General features: G+C 40.5%; 1 protein-coding gene across 16 annotated transcripts in view; it reads left to right on the top strand.

The window, feature by feature from the left end:
• The window catches only part of SGK3 (serum/glucocorticoid regulated kinase family member 3), a 155,400-nt gene that overhangs the window by 38,182 nt on the left and 95,893 nt on the right, over positions 1 to 21,325 (top strand). For 10 of the 16 annotated variants that reach the window (XM_081503237.1, XM_081503226.1, XM_081503233.1 and 7 more), the window contains exon 1: positions 9,301 to 9,378. The gene's annotated coding sequence lies outside the window, so the exon portion shown is untranslated. Of the gene's footprint in view, positions 1 to 3,279; positions 3,365 to 8,767; positions 9,047 to 9,300; positions 9,379 to 21,325 lie in introns of those variants that run through there. The other 6 variants (XM_081503217.1, XM_081503242.1, XM_081503218.1 and 3 more) reach the window with 6 other exon arrangements.

Genomic DNA, 21,325 nt, shown 5'->3' with positions numbered 1-21,325 from the left:
CTGAGCATTTGTCTCATGCATCGAACATGGAATGGTGTTCTATTTCACATATGATAATATACATGTTTTAATGCTATTCTCCCAGAATGTCCCACCCTCACCTTCTCCCTCAGAGTCCATAAGACTGTTCTATGCATCTGTGTCTCTTATTCTGTTTCGCATATAGGGTTATCGTTACCATCTTTCAAATTCCATATATATGCATTAGTATACTATATTGGTGTTTTTCTTTCTGGCTTACTTCACTCTGTATAATGGGCTCCAGTTTCATCCATCTCAATAGAACCGATTCAAATGTATTTTTTTTAATTGCCTGGGAAATTTCATGGACAGAGGAGCCTGGTGGGGTGCAGTCCATGGGGGCACAAGACAGTTGGACACGACTTAGTGACTAAATAACAACAATGTATACTGGAATGCATTTTAAAGGTTAACTTAATATGTATCCAACAAACAGATTGTACCTTCTTTTTCTCATCTCCCATGCTATATAGTAGGTTCTCATTAGTTATTTATTTTATACATAATACTGTATATGTGTCAATCCCAGGGCTTCCCAGGTGACACAAGTGGTAAAGAACCTACCTGCCAATGCAAGAGACTTAAGAGATGCTGGCTCAATCCCTGGGTCAGGAAGGTTCCCTGGAGGAGGGCATGGCAACCCACTCCAGTATTCTTGCCTGGAAAATCCCATGGACAGAGGAGGCTGGAGGGCTACAGTCCATAGGATCACAAAGAGTTGGACATGACTGAAGCAACTTAGCATGCAGGCACACACGCACGTCAATCCCAATCTCTCAGTTTATCCCACCCACCTCTTCCCGTTTTGGTGTCCATATGTTTGTTCTCAATGACACAGGTTTTTTTTTTTTTTTCAATAGAATTATCTATTTCCAAACATCATTTTCAAAACCTTCTCTCTGAAGTATTTCTTTCAAAACATGTACTCTTAAAAAGGAGGGTGGATAAAGTTACTTCCTCACTCATTGCTTCAACTTTACCTTGAAAGGAAAGTACTAATCCCAGAAAAGACAGGGAAATTTGGATTCCTTGTATTTTCATCAGAGGAAAATGCATCATTCATCTTGATATTTAATTACTCCATGGTGGCTCAGATGGTAAAGAATCTGCCTGCAATGCAGGAGACCTGGGTTCTGTCCCTGGGTTGGGAAGATCCCCTGGAGGAGAGAGAACATGGCAACCCACTCTAGTATTTTTGCCTGGAGAATCCCCATGGACAGAGGAGCCCCAAGGGCTACAGTCTATGGGGTCACAAAGAATTGGACACGAATGAGCGACTAAGCATAGCACAGTAAGTAATAACAACTAGAGCTTATGTAAAACTTATTTTGGTGGTAGATTTATATATTCTCTGTTCTGTTCAGTTGCTCAGTCATGTCCAACTCTTTGCGACCCCATGGACTGCAGCGTGCCAGGCATCCCTGTCCTTCACCATCTCCTGGAGTTTGCTCAAACTCATGTCCATTGAGTCGATGATGCCATCCAACCATCTCGTTGTCTGTCATCTCCTTCTCCTCCTGCCTTCAGTCTTTACCAGCATCAGGGTCTTTACCAGTGAGCTGGCTCTTCACATCAGGTGGCCAAAGTATTGGAGCTTCAGCTTCAGCATCAGTCCTTCCAATGAATATTCAGGGCTGATTTCCTTTAGGATTGACTGGTTTGATTCTCCTTGCAGCCCAAGGGACTCTCAAGAGTCTTCTCCAGCACCACAGTTCGAAGGCATCAATTCTTCGGTGTTCAGCTTTTTTTTATTGTCCAGCTCTCACATCCATATATGACTACAGGAAAAACCATAGCTTTGACTCTATGGACCTTTGTTGGCAAAGTGATGTCTCTGCTTTTTAATATGCTGTCTAGGTTTATCATTGCTTTTCTTCCAAGGAGCAAGTATCTTAATTTCATGGCTGCAGTCACCATCCACAGTGATTTGGAGTCCAAGAAAATAAAGTCTGTCACTGTTTCCATTGTTTCCCCATCTATTTGCCATAAAGTGATGGGACCGGATGCCAGGATCTTAGTTTTTTGAATGTTGAGTTTTAAGCCAGTTTTTTCACTCTCCTCTTTCACTTTCATCAACAGGCTCTTTAGTTCTTCTTCACTTTCTGCCATAAGGGTGGTGTCATCTGCATATCAGAGGCTATTGATATTTCTCCTGGCAATCTTGATTCCAGCTTGTGCTTTACCCACCCTGGCATTTCACATGATGTACACTGCATATAAGTTAAATAAACAGGGTGACAGTATTCAGCCTTGACATATTCCTTTCCCAATTTTGAACCAGTCTGTTGCTCTGTTGAACTCCCAACAGACTGGAGTTCAACCAGTCTGTTGAACTCCAACAGACTGGAGTTCAACCAGTCTGTTGAACTCCATCGGATTCAAACTGTTTCTTCTTGACTTGCATACAGGTTTTGCATATATGTAAACTTATCCCACCCTCAGTACAACCCAATGTAGTAGGTATTATGATGATCTCCATTTTACAGATGAAGAAACTGAACCCAGAGATGTGAAGTAATTTGCTCAGGGCTACGTGGCTGGTGATGGCAGAACTATGGTCAGAACTAGACTGTGTGGATCCAGGAGCTGTACTTTTAATCCCAAGCATCCTGAAAACATTGACGGAAGATAAAGTTTTTCATGATTACTCCCCATCTCAGTACAAAGTACTATATAGAGTCTATTGAGAGGATCTGTTTTTACAAAATTAATCATATCAATGACTTCTGATAGTGCACAAAACTGCAACACACTGATGGTGGATAAATAAGAGTTTCCATTCAAGTGGAAGCCCACCCTTCTCAGGATACCCTGCAGAACAGACGAATGACTGACAAAGGACTGTATGAGCATGCTAGTGGTAGTGTGTGTGTTAAATAAGTGTAAGCATATAAATGTTAATCGCCCCGTTGTGTCCAGCTGTTTGTGACCCGGTGGACTGTAGCCAGGTAGGCTCCTCTCTCCAGGCAAGAATACTGAAGTGGGTGGACCTTCCCACCTCCAGGGGATCTTCCCTGGCCCAAAGATGGAAACCAGGTCTCCTGCATTGTAGGCGGATTCTTTACCATCTGAGCCACCAGGGAAGCTGGTATGTTAAATAATAAAGCTTAATTTCTTCCTTTTTAGGTAAAACAAATATAGATGGTCTCTGACTCACAATGGTTACACCTTAAGATTTTTCAACTTTGAGATGGAGTGAAAGCAATACGAACTCAGTAGAAACCAAACTCTGACTTGTGAATTTTCATCTTTTCCTAGGGTAAGGATATGCTGTATGATCCTCTTGGTGATGGTATACAGCAGTAGCCAGTGACAGCTCCTGAACAGCCATGCAGTCAGAAGGGTAAATAATCCATACCAATCTGGACCCAGATAAGTGTTTGCTTTTCACTTTCAGCACAGTGTTCAATGAATTACATGAGATATCCATGAGGCTTTGTGTTGGAGAATTTTACCCAACTGTAACCTAATGTAAATACTCTGAGCAGGTTTAAGTTAGGCTTGGCTATGATGTCTAAGAGGTAGGGTGTACTAAGTGCATTTTCAACTTACCAGAGGTTTACTGGGGATGTAATCCCATCACAAGTTGAGGAAGATCTGTTATACACTGGCGTATTTTCTTTCTCAGCTGTGGTAGGTTGTCTTGAGTACTCCTAGGATGTGTACCCTCCACTTTGGATGTCTTTGGTCTTAATGAATTTGATGAAATTAAAAAGCATCGAGCCGATGACTTCCCTTGTGGTCTAGTGGTTAAGACTCTGCATGTACTTCCCCAATGTAGAGGGCCTGGGTTAGATCCCTGATCAGGGAACTAGATTCCGCATGCCACAACTAAGACCCAGAGCAGCCAAATAAATAAATATATATATATTTGTAAATCATCCAGGAAAAATATAGGTCTGGTAAAACAGGTGCGGAGGAGTGCAATAGGATAATCAAAATAACCCATTAAATATAATTTGAGAAGTATAAGTAGGCTAAAAAACATTTAGAGTTCTGATTTTAGTCTACATAATATTAAATGTGGTGGCTCAGACGAGAAAGAATCTGCCCACAATGCAGGGAGACCCGGGTTCCATCCCTGGGTCAGGAAGGTCCCCTGGAGAAGGGAATGGCAACCCACTCCAGTATTCTTGCCTGGAGAATCCCATGGACAGAGAAGCCTGGCGGCCAAAGTCTTTAGGGTCACACAGAGTCGGACATGACTAAGTGACTAACACTTCACTTCAATTTTAAATATAAGAATAATTTCAAGTTGCATTATAGGAGTGTGAATTGAAAAGCTGAGAGAAAGCTCTCATATGTTACGGGCTTGCCCAATCATTTCCAAGATATGTCTCATAATGGTGTCTCATCTAAAATAGAATGTGGAGAATTTGGAAAGAAGTTGTATAAGAGTTGTAAAACATCAGAAAGAGACAAAGTAGAGTAGAAAAAGTTAAAATGCTGTTTATTCTACAAAACCTAGGGAATTTAAGGGTGTTTTGGTATCTGAAGAGTTATGGTCTTTTAAGTTCTATTAAGCCTTTGACACAGAGTCCTTGGGGAACTAGGTAAGGAAATGATAGCAATGCTCCTCCTTAAGCCAAAGGCTATTAAGCCTTTGCCATCTGAAATGGGTTCAATCATTAATCGCACATAATTGACAGTAAGTAACTGAGTCACCAAATGAATGGTGTTTAAGAAAAGCTATTATTCCATACTGATAAGTAACTAAAATAATTATTATCTTCAAAGTTCACCTAGTAGGTTGGAGCTCAAAGGCCTAATACGATTTTCTGAGGAACACAGGAACTGCTGACTGACTTAACATAAATAAGTTATGGTCAACTATTAACAGACATGGTTTACTGTACATAACAGACTATCCAAACCAGAGACATAAAAAAAACAAGAAAAAAAACGAGAAAGAAAAAGGAAGCAATTAACATTTTGTTCTTGATACTCACAACTAGATTGGAAGGCAATGAGATTTCCTTAATAGGGGAAGATAATAGTCTTACTTCAGATAATAAATGGTCTTAGCAGGATTTAAAGCAATTTCTAGCAATTTTTTAATCAAAAAGCTGATGCTAGCAGTTTAGGGAGTTTGATCTGACACTTCCCCTTAGTTTTTCTCTTGAGTCTAATATAGAAAGTAAGAAAGTTCTGTAATCTGGAAGCTTTGTATTTATCCCTCATATAGTCTTTTAAAATAGAGTTTTTTCTTTATTACCAATACAAAACATGCCTGAACATCAGGTATTTCAGTTTTGAGTTTGAACATGGGTAATCTGGCCCAAGAAAGACTTTTGGGCTTTGAGCCACTCCCACCTGCAACATACAAAATGAGCACACTCTGAACTGTTTTCCAGATCAAAAGTGTCTGACTCTTTGCCACCCCATGGACTGAATTCTCCAGGCCAGAATACTGGAGTGGATAACCTTTCCCTTCTCCAGGGGATCTTCCCAACCCAGGGATCGAACCCAGGTCTCTCGCATTGTGGGAGGATTCTTTACCAGCTGAGCCACAAGGGCTCAAGGAAACAGGGTAATTCTGCTTTGTGCTAACGCAGGATAAACCAGTCTGTTTCAGTTCCGGTGAGTATTGGAGTTTTTTTTAACTATACTTGCATTGCTTTGTGTTTTATTAAATTACTTTACTCAGAAAATTTAGTAAGTTGGTCACTTTAACTCTCATATCCTTACCTATTTTTACAGCAGGCTTTTCTTGTTATTTTCTGAACCAATTCATGGCTAGGACTATTCCTTAAATTACTTTCTCAAAAAAATGGTTTTTCTCTTTACTGAAGTTGAGGGAGATTGTGATTGGCTTGGGGCTTCCCAGGTGTCTCTAGTGGCAAATAACCTGCCTGCCAATATAGGAGACAAAAGAAACGCGGGTTTGATCCCTGAGTTGAGAAGATCCCCTGGAGGAGGGCATGGCAACCCACTCCAGTATTCTTCCCTGGAGAATCCTATGGACAGAGTAGTGAGCAAGCTACGGTCCATGGGGTCATACAGAGTCAAACACGACTGAAGGGACTTAGAATGCCAAGCACAGAGATGGTTGGTATATCAACGGATAAACATAGCTGGAATCTATAGCAACAACTCACGATGTCTGACCCACTTAAGTAGATGAGTATGTAGGAGAAGGAAGGAAAAAGTATAAAAAATTTATATAAAAACTATACAAATGATATGCATCGAGAGCATCTTTCCTGTTCTAATCATGTAGTTGGTAGCATTATTTTTACATCTCTAGTCTTGGTGAGTTTCCTGCTATAAAACAAATATTCTAATGAATACTGGTCCTCACTTCCATTTCCAGCTGACTTATGAATAGAGTCATTCAGGTCCTGTGACTGCCTATTTTATCAAATTTTTTTCCCTAAGGAAAGTGATAATCTTGTATTATTATGCTCCTCAACTTTTCCACGGTTACAATAAAAGAATTATAAATAACACAGGACTTTATTATGATATAAAAAGTCATGATGGTTCCATATCAGACACCATATTAGAGAAAAGGCTTTCCATTTTGAAAAAAGGATGAAAACCAGGCACTCATCTTATCAGAATATATCATTTAAAAAGAAATACTGTATTTCCTTGGGTTGGGCTTCTCTGATAGCTCAGTTGGTAAAGAATCCTCCCGCAATGCAGGAGACCCCGGTTTGATTCCTGGATTGGGAAGATCCGCTGGAGAAGGGATAGGCTACCCACTCCAGTATTCTTGGGCCTCCCTTGTGGCTCAGCTGGTAAAAAATCCTCCTGCAATGTGGGAGACCTGGGTTCGATCCCTGGCTTGGATCCCTGGGTTGGAAAGATCCCCTGGGGAAGGGAAAGGCTACCCACTCCAGTATTCTGGCCTGGAAAAGTCAAAAAGAGTCAGACACGACTGCGTGACAAAGCCTTCCTTCATATTCCCTGGTTAGGTAGGTTTTTTTTTTTTTAATGTTTGGATCAGTAGTTTACAGTATTGCCAGTTCAATTTTCTAAAATCCTGAACGTAACTATGTCTCAATATTTTTTTTTTTTAACATGAGACCCTTAATTTATTTTTATTTATTTATTGGAGTATAATTGCTTTACAATGTTGTTAGTTTCTGCTGGAGTGGTTGCCATTTCCTTCTCCAGGTGATCTTCCTGACCCAGGAATTGAACCCAGTGTATCCTGCATTGCAGGCAGATTCTTTACCAACCGAGCTACATAGGAAGCTCCATTCTTTATAGTAGTGCAAATGAGATATGAAAATTGGCATTTTCATATCTGTGTTAAAGCTATAATAATGTGAAGACAATCATCAGTCAGTTGATAATATGTTCCAGCCATTCTACTAGGTTCATTTGATCCTGATAGCAGTTTCTTGAGATAAGCACTATTACTATATGTTTTGGGCTTCCCAGGTGACTTAGTGATAAAGAATCCGCCCACCATTGCAGGAGTTGCAGTTCCGTCCCTGGGTTGGGAGGATTCCCTGGAGAAGGAAATGGCAATCCTTTCCGGTATTCTTGCCTGGAGAATCCCATGGACAGAGGAGCCTGGTGGGCTACAGTCCGTGGAATTGCAGAGTCGGACACGATTAAGCATACACACATGCACTACGTGTTTTACTGAGGAGAAAAAAGTACTATTATTATCCTTAAGTTTTTGATGAAACCATTGTTCAGAGAGGTGAATTTGCAGTAGAGAGTGGCAGAGCCACAGCTTAAATCTGAGTCTGATTCCAAAGCTTGTGCTCATAATTTCTACATTATAAATATAACAGATGAACAAAATATTTGCCCTATCTCATGAACTGAATCATATTTGCAAACAAAATATTGGAACCCAGAGTCTAACAAAAAAACTCTATTTAAAAAAAAAAATCCTTACATGAATGTACACAAAACCTTTTATAAAGGTATAAACATCAGCTAGATATTGCTGAAAATTCGATAGCTTTTACAGTGTAAACTTGGAAATTGGAAACATAAAGGCAAATGGAGATATGATCTATATCTATAGGTGAATATGATTAATCAAAGCGATCAGCCTTAAAGTGTGTCCTTTTAATTAAGTGAAAAAGTCTTTTAATAGTTCTTGAATATATTTATGACCTCTAGTGTTGTGAGAAATCAAGCTATTAAATTGCAGCTCTCAGATTGTAAATGCAAAATATCCAAAGTCTTATTAGCTTATCAGTTGAACATTGCCCACCAACCTTCCTGTCTTGAAATGTTGTGGAAGATGGTGTGTGTGTGTGTGTGTGTTTATGTTTGTTGTGTTCTTCACAGTAGGAGGACAAATTTCTCTTGAAAAGTTAATGGTTCCCAGATGTTTGTTTTTCAAATAAAAGAAAAAAAAGTTGAAAAACAGTAACAGCCAGGTATTTGTCTATCATTCCACCTGGAGTTCATTGTCACAAAACTTCCTTTTGTCTGAGAAATTTTTCAGTCTAGTGAATATGGCTTTCATTAAGAGATCACACTGATCACTTGTTGATTTTGTTACCAGAGGAACTTCTTTAGCTTCTTTGTGCTTTATTGTGTGGATTGCTTTGTGTGGATCACAGGAAAAATATACAAAGGACCACTGGCGATATGTTGATTTGTACCTATTGGATTTTAATATCTACTGTGCTTTATGCCCATTTTCCCAATATATACATATATATTGAGAGAGAGGGATCCAAAAAGGGCTGTGGAAAGGAAATTTCTCTGTACACAGGATCTGCCACTTTGTGAAAGCGCTCTTCCGTCTTACAAAGGCCAAAACTCTGCTGATGAAAAAGTAGGAAATTGTGCAAATAATGCTAAATGAAGTACAGCCGTTCCTCTAAAATTATCTGGATACTTATGCATTACACCACTACACATGCCCACCAGGCTATTCCCGGGTGGCTCTGGGGGAGCCTCCGGGGGTCGGGCGGTCCTGCCCCCCTGCGCGCACCAAGGTCAGGATCCCCGGCCGGGCCCGGGCACGATGGCCCACGGCGCTCCTGGGCCCCAGGGCAGCGGTCACTACAAGCGGAGCAGTGGAAAACCCTGGGGACTCTAGGCAGGTTACCGCGGGGTCCCCCGAACTTGGGGCCCCGGACGAGGTGGGGGGCTCTCGCGAGGGTCCTCGGGGAAGCGGGCGGAGCGCGGGTCTCCGCGGCTGGGGGTATCGCCCAGCCCGCGGCTCCGGCCCGGGGCGGGCCGCCCCTCAGCCCGGAGCGGGCGCCTTCCCCACGCGCTGCCGGTCTGCCGGCTTCGCCCTGCGGGAGGAGCCGGCCGCCGTGACGCGTCTGGGAGGAAACGCCAGCGCCCGGCGGCCCTCCCGGGAAGGAGGAAGCACGAGAGCGCTCGGCTCCGCGACCGCCGCGCGTGGAGGCAGCACCGCGGAGCCGGGTAGGTGCGGGGCGGCGGGGACCCGGGGCCGCAGGGTGGGCGAGCGGCCGGGCCGCAGTCGGGCCCTCGGGCGGGGCGAGGGTACCCGGGCCTCCTCGGCTGCCTCTTTCTGGAGCAAACGTGACTTTCCCGGGTCCCGTGGCGGCGCCCCCGTCCTTCAGCCCGGAAACCTCCGCGTTGGTCGGGTGGGAAAAGCCGTTCCGTCGCCCAGCCCTCGACTCTGAGAGTTTGTGGTCTTTGTTTCCTCGAGGTGAATTCGGTTTCTGCTTTCAGATTTCTAAACGCCCGAGGGGTGTCTCCGGGGGACGGATGTTTTTAATCTGCGTGCACCTTCGGAGCCGGGAACCGGGAGGGTGGGAGACCCCGGGAGAGTGGGAGACCCCCCACCTGAGGTCGAAAGCGGGTGCAGGTTACCTGTGAGGATCTGCGAGGGCACGGAAATCCTTAACCTGTTGTCAGCGAACGAACCTGCCGTCTGAGACCTTAATGCGTGGCCGTCCTTTACGCTCTCTGTGATTTGAACCCTTTTCTGTCCCTTTTAACGTGCATTTGGCTCTGTTGATTCCCAGCTGAGCATTGGTATGTGCCATCTAGAAATGCTTTGAGATTTTTAGATTTTGTCATTTTTAGTGGTGGTTACCGGGAAAGATAGAAAAGAGAAAGAGTTCATCTGTTGAAACTTAAACTCTTAGGTTATTTAATTTAGTAATGATTTCTGAACCACGACTAGAGTTTCAGTTCTGCATAAGGCTGTACAGGGTACACTTGAGATGCAGAGCACGACAGTTTCTAGATCTTTATCAGAGTAAAAAAAAAAAAGTAGACCGTTGTGTATTTTGATTCTCTACTTTGTCAGTAGGTTGATCATTCACCCAGCCAATCTGGGAAGTGCTTTATTATTTATCAAACACTTCAGTAGTTCTGACATGTGTTAGGCTCTTTCTAAGTGTTTTATAAATATTAACTCAACTTATTAACTCAAAATGTTAAATTATAGTCGTTCTAGCAGTGTCCAGGCTGTGCATACTTCAGTTCCCTGAATGTCATTGCAAGAGCTTTCAGAAACAGAGGAAGTTTCAGGCGTATTTTAGGACTGGGTGTGCCTTCTAGCCGGCTTGGCTTCCACTCCAGTAAAGCAAGCCATCACCCATCTACTCCCCTGGGGGAAGGGAGTCTGGAGCAAGGGAGTGAGAACTCTTCTTACAGATTTCTGGCCAGGTCGCTAGCATCTTCCATATCGTGGTCCTTCTCAGCTGACAGAGTGCCATCCTTAACTAACTCTGAGGAGACCAGTACTTCCCCTTTCTTCAGCTGCCACTGCGCTGAGCTTAATTCTGTTTCCTTCCTAATACGTTTGACAATTGGTATGACTATAGCTTGGGTTTCCCTGGTGGCTCACATGGCAAAGAACCTGCCTGCAATGCAGGAGACCCAGATTTGATTCCTGGGTCAGGAGGATCCCCTGGAGAAGGGAATGGAAATCGACTCCAGTATTATTGTCTGGAGGATTCCATGGACAGAGGAGCCTGGCAGGCTATAGTCCATGGGGTCACAAAGAATCAGACACGATTGAGCAACTAACATATACACACAGACGTGACTGTAGCTTAGATTTGAGGGTCAGACCGAACTTGAAATGTACTATAAAATAGAGCATTTTGTTTGAACACATCCATATAACAACGCTTTGTAATTTTACTGCCATTTGCTGTAAACTGTAAAACTCAGGTAACACTGAGTTGATGGGTCAACTTTCTAGGTAACTATTTTGTGATTTGCAGATATATAAAGAGAATATTTTCCAGAGTTAAGCACCCTCTTCAAATGGGTGCCTTAGCCTGATGGCCAGATGGAGACCCAAAACAGTGACTAAAATAAGTATGGTTCTTGTCATTATGGTGATTATGAATCTAATGTCAAAATCCACACATCATACTAGCTTTCTCTGTTTCATATATTTAAATTTCCAGGGAGATGATGAAATGACACTCTGAGCCTTATTTAATAAGATTATGAAGTATTTCCTGGAAGCAAGAAGGCTTTCTTTCTTCTGATATAATTTTATGGCACATAGACATTCATGAGTTCAGTTCAGCCAAATGACAACCAACACTTCCATGGGTTACAGAGTGCTTCCACATATTCTTATTTGCTCTTCAGAGAGACCTTGTGAGGTGGATAGCCAGTTTTCATTCCTGTTTTTACAGATGAGGAAACTGAGGCATAGAAATATGAAAGTGCTTTAGCCTGGATAGCACAGCTGGTAAGAGGCAGAGCTTGAATGGAGACCAGGTGTGTGGACAGTGCCTGGCACGTGCCAGCCTGTAATAAACATTTGTGGAATGAATGACTCCCAATGACTTCAGACTTCTTGCTGTATTTCAAAACATTATGTGTTGAGTTGTCACACCATAGTTGAGTTGTGACTAAGTGATTGCCAGGCCTAATCTAACATCTCTCTTTTTCAAACAGTATCTGCTACAACATAATTTCTACAAAAGGGATGAGCTGGAAAGCCCTTTGAACTCATTTCTTGGAACTGATCATCTCTGGTGTTTGAAAAAGCAAAAAAGTTGGTTATTTTTTTCCCCTTTTTCAAGCATCCTACTTTTACCCCGTCTAATTTGGAGTTGCCCTTGGACACATGGTTCTCATGGTTGTGTTGACAACTTTCTTGTCTCTTCCTGATCATTCAAGATCATTTTCAAGGACTGCCAATCACTGTAGGTTTTCACTGTAAGTGAACTCAATTAAGCCACCTAGGTTTATGAGCAAGTTCAAACACAGAGATCATAGGTATTATAATTTTTTTGAAGTGTTTGACATCACTGCTATGTTTTTTGAAGTGTTACAATTACTGTATTTCATATATATGAAATATATGTAGTATTTCAAAAAACAAACAAAAATCCTCAACTTTTCTCCTTCAAGTGTAACTCTGTGTATCCTAAAGTATGTTTCCTCCACATGGATAACCTTCAATGAGAGAGGAAAATATGGCCATTACCTGGTGGAATACATTGGGAAGGGCTGTGGAGAAAAATGAGAGATGGGGTGGGCTTTCCCATGAGAAATTTTAGGTCTTAAGAAACCCTTAATGAAGCCAGACTGAGTCATCTGCCTGTCAACGTTCTTTTGTATGGGGGTGGAATAAAATACTTTTGAAACCTACCTTGTTTCAAAAACTACTTTACCTTTTCCAGTCCTCAGGGATTTTTTTTTCCTTCCCTTTTTGAAAAATTCCTGTAATTACAGGATAAAACTGCTGATTCATGAAACTCAAATTATGTAACATGTTATTCCTGACAGAAACAGCCCCCACATTATGTTAAGGGACTCAGTGTTTTCCTTTACCTATTGCTTTCTTTATGGTGGAGTCTTTGTTCTCATTTCACTTTTTAAAAAATTCAATGGAGAAAGTACTGATTCCACATCTTGTAGTTCATGTCAAAGAAATTTTAACTCCATACTAACTCTGCGTTGTCATTGCTGAAGAAGACAACATGGAAATCCGATGTTGGAGGCTGTTTCAGAGCCTCAAGAAGTAAAATGTTATTGCCTGTCTGAAGCTGAGCCAGAGAGTTTTCAAAGAGAACTAGGCAGGGTAAAATCTTCTTGCCCTTGACCAATTTCTCAGGGCCTTTCCTGTGTCTGACAGGTCCTGAAAACCTGCTTTAGTTCATCTCCTTGTAGCCACAGTTTCTTCTATTATTCAACACTGAAATCTGTTTTCCTTGGGTGGGCAATGAGGGTGAGTGAAAGAAGGGTGATTATGTAAGGCAAATTGTGCAGGCTTCCCTGATAGCTCAGTTGGTAAAGAATCCGCCTGCAATGCAGGAGACCCCGGTTGGATTCCTGGGTCCGGAAGATCCGCTGGAGAAGGGATAGGCTACCCACTCCAGTATTCTTGGGCTTCCCTTGTGGCTTAGCTGGTAAAGAATCCGCCTGCAATGGGGGCGACCTGGGTTCAATCCCTGTGTTGGTAAGATCCCCTGGAGAAGGGAAAGGCTACCCACTCCAGTATTCTGGGCTAGAGAATTCCATGGACTGTGTAGTCCATGGGTTGCAAAGAGTCAGACAAGACAGAGTGGCTTTAAAAAGAAAAAAAGAGAGGGATAATATATAAGATGGAAAGTAGACTTCCCTGGAGGCTCAGACGGTAAAGAATCTGCCTGCAATTCGGGAGACCTGGGTTCCATCCCTGGGTCAGGAAGATCCTCTGGAGGAAATGACAACCCACTCTAGTATTCTTGCCTGGGAAATCCCATGGACAGAGGAGAGCTGGTGGGCTACAGTCCATGGGGTTGACACAACAGAGTGACTAACTCATCTAATATATTCAGATGCACAATCGAACTCACTGGCAGACTAGCCAGTCTACTGGCTGCTGGATGAAAAGTCCTCAGTGGGGCTTCACTAAGGACTTGACTGACTGCTTCATTGAGTTGAAAAATGAGAAGGAACTTTATTATTCTAGCTGTTTACCTCCTTTTTTAAAAAAAATAAAAATAGGTCAAAGTTAAAATAATCTGATTTCCAACTCAGGATCCACACATGCAGACAAATGTGTATAAGGACCATTATATAGACTATATAATCTAGTGCACATATATATTACACATGCGTGTGTGTGAGTCACTCAGTTGTATATGGTCAGCTAAAATGGAATATAGAAGTCATCTTCTTAATTTCTTAGTTTCCCAAGAAAACACTGTATGTCATCTTTTTCTCATTTTTATTTTAGTTTGTCTCTTATATTTTCTAAATATTCTTTTTAATTAAAAATGTATGCCCTTAAATTTAAGCAATTGAGAAGTGTGTGAAGTAAAAAAATGAGTCCTCTTCACTCTCATCTTACTGACGAAAGTAACCACTGCTGGGTTTTTATTTTCTTCTAGTCTTGACGCCATGCTTATATAAGTATGTATATCTGTAAATATACACAGAGTTTTTAAAAAATGGGACTCATTCTATACAGTTTGTCCTTTTATCTCTTATTTAACACCTTATCATGGACATCTATAGGTCTGCATCTTTGGTTTTGACAGCTGCATAATAGTTCACTTTGTAATTAATTTATCCATTTTCTGTTTCTCTTATCTATATGTTCACTCTTTTGTATCTTTTAAAAAATATTAAATCACCAAAGTAATACATTTTTAAGAAAAATTAAAAGAAGAAAAAGAGGAAATAAGAATCATCAGTAAACCTACCACTCAATCACTGTCAGCATTTTAGAGTATATTTTGTAAATTTCGTATGTATGTGCATATCTGTATTTCCAATGCCATTAAAAATGTCCCTTATACAGGGTTGTTTTGTTGCTTAGAGAATCATGTTTGTTTAGTCAGCCAGCGTCAGAGATTCCAGGCACTTTTGAGCCAGTTATTTTACTGTATTTCCTGGCCACCTGCCATTCCCCAAACCTGAATGACACTACTGGAAATTTATACTAGTGCTCATAAGGGGATGAGGCGAGGGTGTGGGATGGACCGAAATACCCATCCAAATCAGCATAAAGCATGTATCTTGTTGATGTAGGTGAGTCAACATTTGTGTTCTGTGCACATCTAAAATACAAGATATTTAAGAAGAGAAATGATAGAATATTCATGTATCATCAATTAAGATCATAAAAGGAAAAGCAGAAATAAGGGACCTGAACCAAGGGAAAAGTGTTGAATTCAGTTGAAGATTAGAACAGTTGAACTTTAGATGTTTTGAAATAGTCTCCTAATGATAAGTACATTGTGTGGAGTAATTGGCCTAACAGAGCTCCCTCCAATGTAGGAATAGGTGACCTTGAAGTTTCTTGTGATCCTCATCTTATAGGCTGTCTCAGAGTTAGTAACAGTTGATTTAGAATAATTTCATGCATACAACTTCAGTTACTAACCCCACCAGCTTTTCCAGACAGTGTCTGTCTGGGCTAATCTCTCCACCCTCTTTTTCTCCTACACAAGCTGTGACCAACACTTTCCTCCTGTATCCTTCTGTGGCTTCCCCCCAACTTTCTGAGAGTTTAGTCCCTCTTTTAACCTTGTTCTCTTTATTCTCTTCTTCCTGATTTTGCTTTAAGAATATTTCTCTCTGTCCTTTCTCCATTCCACCCTCTTTATTTTGGTCTTGAGCAAAAAAGATACTAATCATGGCGATACTGTTAAGAACAAGCCTTTAATAAGGAAAGGGAAAGCTTTTAGTTTGAGAGGAAAGGTAGACATTATAAAGAACTAGTATTTGAGAATACCCAGTAATTCCTTCCAAAATTTCCACAGAAGTCTCCACCCACCTCTTCGTCTCTAAATAAGCTGTTTTTTTCTTAAGCATTGGCATGTATGATAAAATTTAAAACTATTTATAATTTTTTTTGATTCATGTCATGGCAGTAGCATTATTTTGTGCTATTTTTTTCTTCCTCATTGAAGATGTTAACCATGTTATAGATTGAGTAGAGAGTGTTTTGGTCTTAAAAGCTCACTTCTAGATAAGACCACTGCTGCCTTAGAAAATATTGGTTAGGCCAAAAAGTTCGTTCTGGTTAAGTTTAGACATCTGGTTTAAAAGCAACCTCTTTGTCTTTAAGTAGAAGACTAAGAAGGTTCAGTTCAGTCGTGTCCAACTCTTTGCGACCCCACGGACTGCAGCACACCAGGATTCTCTGTCCATCACCAACTCTTAGACCGAAGGTTAGCAGTCTTTGAGAAGTGCTGTGTCAGGGTTCCAAAACCTTTTCTTCCAGCCTTTCATCAGCAGAGAAATGCATTGGTGAGAAGCACATGTAGATCAGCCTTCCATTCTTGGGAGTTAGAGAAGTGGTGCTGGATGCAGGAATATCCCTGGAAGCTCGCTCAAGAGATACATGTGGATGATTAAGCCCAGGTAGCTGACTTCATAGGAACTTCAGCTCACCTATAATGGGGCCTGGGCCAAATATTATAAGGAACTCAGGACCCAGGCAATAGCTATTTAGGCTGCACTGAGAATTAAGGCCTATTTTTTCATAAGCAGGAATGAAAAAGGTTTTAAGAAGACGTTTTTATCCAGCTTCCAGACAGCCTGGTGGTAAAATTGATGATGGCTTAAACGTGAAAGCACTGTTGTATTTGCTTATTTGAACCTGGACCACTGTTAATAAACAGTCAGAAGTTAAGACTTTACTGTAATTTTAAAAAAATGGTTCTTAGTTTTATATTTCTAAATGTACGTATTTGTTCATAGTTTACATTTTAGTCCATTTCAACATCAGTACTTTTCTTTTTCTTTCTAAATCATCTGCTTTTACCCTCTACTCTCTCTTCTCATGAATTTTTGGTTTAATTTATTTTCTGTTTCTTGGGAAATGATCTTTTTAATTAATGAAAGATAGGATGCTCCAGTGTTTGGCTGCGAAGAATTTTTCAGATATTTATGAAACTGTGTCCCCTTCCTTGATTTTTGTGTCTGCCATATGCTGTGCTGTGCTGTGCTTAGTCTCTCAGTTGTGTCCAACTCTGCAACCCCAGGGACTGTAGCCCGCCAGGCTCCTCCGTCCATGGGAATTCTCCAAGAAAGAAAGTATTCAGTATCCAGTAGAGTGGGTTGCCATGCCCTCCTCCAGGGGATCTTCCCAACCCAGAGATCAAACCCAGGTCTCCCACATTGCAGGCAGATTCTTTACCATCTGAGCCACCAGGAACCCCCTGTGTCTGACATAGATTTCCTTTATTTCTAATTCCTGCTAACATTAACATCATTTATTTCTGTTCCTCCTTTTAAAAGTCCACTCAAGTGTGAACAGAAGCCCCTGTCCCATTGAATTTATTTGTTGCTTTAATCAGTCTTTAAAACAAAGAGGTAGGTGACTTAGCCAGCAAAATCAAATTCACTCAGGCATAGCAGAAGAATTATAGTTCAGGAGACCTGGGTTTGATCCCTGGGTTGGGAAGATCCCCTGGAAAAGAGAATGGCTACCTACTCCAGTATTCTTACCTGGGAAATCCCATGGACAGAGGAGCCTGGTAGGCTACAGTCCATGGGGTCGCAAAGAGTCAGACACGACTGAGTGACTAACACACTTTATAGTTTAGGATGTGCAAACTATAGTGAACTGTAGGTGAGTCCAAAGAACAAAGGAAAGGAGAGATCTTTTCTACAGAAAAGGAAGAGAAGTTGGGAGGGACTGTTTTTGAACAGAAGTCCTTTGGAGGAGAGAGAAATCAGGGTTAATGCAGCCCCTTATCGGCTTAGTTGTTGACTTCTCATTGGCTGGGCTGATGCTGAGCAAGGAAAAAACTTCCTTCCTCCTGCAGGGGCATGTGAAGTAAGCATCCTGTTGAGGTCTCCAAGCAGCCACCACCAGGGTGATGTGTGAAAGCACCACCTTCAGGGCTTCCTGACTAGTTGATCTTATTTTTAAATTTTATTAGTTTTTTAAACAATTTTTTCCCTATTAAAACTTTTTAATTGAAATATAATTGACTTAAAATTTTATATTAGATTCAGGTATATAACCTAGTGATTCTATATTTTTATACAATATAAAATGGTCACCATGGTAAGTCTAGTTACCATCTGTCACCATACAAAGTTATTACAGTATTATTGACTGTATCCCCTATTCTGTATATTACTTTCTTGTGACTTATATTATAGCTGGAAGTTTGTCCCTTTTACTATTCCTCACCTATGTCACTCATCCCCTCACCCTCCTCCCCTTTGGCAACCACCAGTTTGTTCTCTGTATTTATGAGTCTGTTTTTGTTTTGTTATGTTTGTTCATTTGTTTTGTTTTTTAGATTCTACGTGTAAAAGTGAAATCATATGGTATTATCTTTCTGTCTGACTTATTTCACTTAAGCCTAATACCCTCTGGGGCCATTCATGTTGTTGCAAATGACAGTGTTTCATTTTTTGCGACTGAGTAATATTCCATTTAGGGTCGCAAAGAGTCAGACACAACTGAGTGACTGAACTGAACTGAATATTCCATTATATATTGCCACAACTTCTTTATCCATTTATTTATTGATGGAGCCTTAGATTGCTTTCATATCTTGTCTATTGTAAATAATGCTGTAATGAACATGGGGCTGTTTCTGTTTTCTTTGGGAAAATACACAGGAGTAGAATCGTTGGATTGTATGGTAGCTCTGTTTTTTAAATTTTTGAGGAACCTCCCTACTGTTCTCCATGGTGGCTATACCAATTTATATTCCTACCAACAGTGCATGAGGGTTCCTTTTTCTTTACATTCTTAACCAACATTTGTTATTTGTTGTCTTTTTGATGATAGCCATTCTAATAGGCTAATGTCACTGCAGTTTTGATTTGTGTTTCCCTGATGATAAGTGAAATTGAATATCTTTCATGTGTCTATTGGCCATCTCCATGTTGTCTTTAGAGAAGTGTCTGTTTAGGTCCTCTGCCTATTTTAAAATTGGGTTATATGTTTTGTTTTGCTTTTTTCTGATGTCGAGTTGTATGAGTTCTTTGTATATTTTGTATATTAACCCCTTATCAGATATATCATTTGTAAATATTTCCTCCTATTCAGGAGGCAGGCTTTTCATTTTGTTGATAATTTCCTGCCTTGTGCAGAAACTCTTTAGTTTGATGTTTACTTTTGCTTCTGACCATTTAAAATGAGGTTTCCGTTTTTCATTTTCACACTTTCATTGGAACATTTTAGTATTTAAAAATTTGCCTTCGAGATGCAGAATGATATATATAAATTGCTTTGTCTTTCTGTGTAGAAAAATAATGTATTTTTCTTCATCTAGGCGTAAAGGAGGATGCATAAGAAATTAACAGTGTTTATCTATTTTGGAGATTGGGTGATGAAAACTAGGTGGGTAAGGAAAGGGGTGGGAGGCAAACTTTTCACTGAGTCTCTTTTGTATTTTCTTGGGGTGTTTTAACCAGGCGAATATATAACCCACTGTAAAAAATAATTTAAAAAATTATGTCTGTGAGTTCCCTGACTTCAAATATATATGTATATTTCTGTTGTCTCTTTTCCATATGTCTTTAGTAAAAATTTTTTAAGAATGCACATATAGACGAGTCTCAAAGGATTAGTAGTATTTTGCAGGCATCTGGCCCTGGCTTTGTTCCCTTTCAGGAGCACTCTCAAGTCCTGTGACTAAATTCATTATGAAGCCTTCCTATAGGAAATTCTAATACTGCAAATATGGCCAACCCTTGAGTTATTGTTGGCTTCTTCAAAGAACCATTTAACTGAAATTGTCTGCAGCATCCTACAAACTGGATATTCAGTTTTTCCTAATAAAACTGTTATATAATGCCAATATAATTAGTGCGCAGTTAGTTGATTCCCAACCGCCCCCCACTTTGATATCTTGTATCCTATCATCATGGTTATATTTCCCCTACTTAAAATTATATGAATTTGGTCTTTTAGAGAATAAAGATTTGTTTATTTTTAATATTCAGATAATTATGCTCTTTTCAGTATATGCTAAACCCAGGAATTTCATTCATCATAATTTTTGTAGTTTTTGTCATTTGTCATATGTGTTTTACCCTTTGGAGAACAAAGAGAAACTAGTATTTATTTTGTACCTACCATGTGCTGGGTGCTTTAGAGATATTGTATTAAATACTCATAATAACTCCGTGGGGTAGGTGGAGGTTTCATTTTACAGATGAGCAAATTAGGATCTGGGCTTCTCTGGTGGCTCAGCAGTAAAGAATTCACCTGCCAGTGCAGGAGACCTGGGTTCAATCCCTAGGTCAGGAAGATCTGCTGGAGAAGGCAATGGCAACCCACTCCAGTATTCTTGCCTGGGAAATCCCATGGACAGAGGAGCCTGTCAGGCTACAGTCCATGGGATCACAAAGAGTCAGACACGACTACAACTTAGCAACTAAACAACAACAGCAAATTAGGGTTTAGTGAGGCCTTGAAGGTGGCCTTGTGTGGCCATCACGGGGCAGTGCTGATCTGAAGCTGGTCTGGTCTACTTAGCTTTACCAGGGGGTCCCCTCTGCCTTTGAGAAGGGGATAAAGGCTGACTCCTTTCAAAGACCCTCATCAGAGAGAACAGGCAGAAATGATTTATAGGTAACTCTGACTACCATCTACTGATGAGGCTGTGGTTAAATGAGTTTTGAAAACTGGCCTTTCATTTTTACTGTATGGTTCTGAGATGGTATTCATTTTTCATCTAGAAACTGCTGCCAGACCTCAGGAAAGAAGCTGACTGAAAATGTTTTAAATATATTACTTCCCTAATAGAAAGGAGCTTAAAATCCTAAATTTAATTCCTGAATATGTTAAATTCTGAACCTACAGAATTTGAATGTCTTATTTGTTATCTGTAGAGCTGTCAAGTTCCTACTGTTAGCAGCCAATATCCAATGAACTTTACCAACTCTAATAAATGCTGTTGCCATATTCTAAAATCCCCTATTGGTGATAGCCGGCCCCGTTTATATTAAATCCTTGGAAAGAGAGCCATCCGCAAATACCATCTACCATTTTGCTGATTCTTGTTGGGTATTAGCTAATTCAAGAATATTGTGTCTTGGCAGAAAGTATTCTTTAAAGGATGAGCTCCTGTTAAACAAGTAGGAATGAAAGAACATTTTATGATTCTGTTATCTAATAAAATATACTTATGTTTTGAACAAATGGTGAGAAAGACACTGAGGAAATTCACATGACTAGAAAAGTTTAAAATGTCACAGAGGTGAATGGAGAAGACAGAATAAACCCATAGCATATTCTCTTAACATTTAATATTTTAAAGAGAAAAGCAGACATTATTGAGACTTAATTGATATGCCATCAAATTAATCACTTTAAAGTGTACAATTTGGTGCTTTAGTCACAGAGCTGTGCAGGCATCGTCACTATCTAATTCCGGAACGTTTTCATTATCCCCGCCAAAACCCTGGACTCATCAGCAGTCTCTCATCCTCATTCCCTGCCAAACTCCCTCCACTC

Source organism: Giraffa tippelskirchi, chromosome 6 (assembly GCF_054371585.1).
Source record: "Giraffa tippelskirchi isolate mGirTip1 chromosome 6, T2T-mGirTip1v1.2.pri, whole genome shotgun sequence".
Lineage (NCBI taxonomy): Eukaryota > Metazoa > Chordata > Mammalia > Artiodactyla > Giraffidae > Giraffa > Giraffa tippelskirchi.
This window is presented reverse-complemented; position numbering and strand designations above follow the sequence as displayed.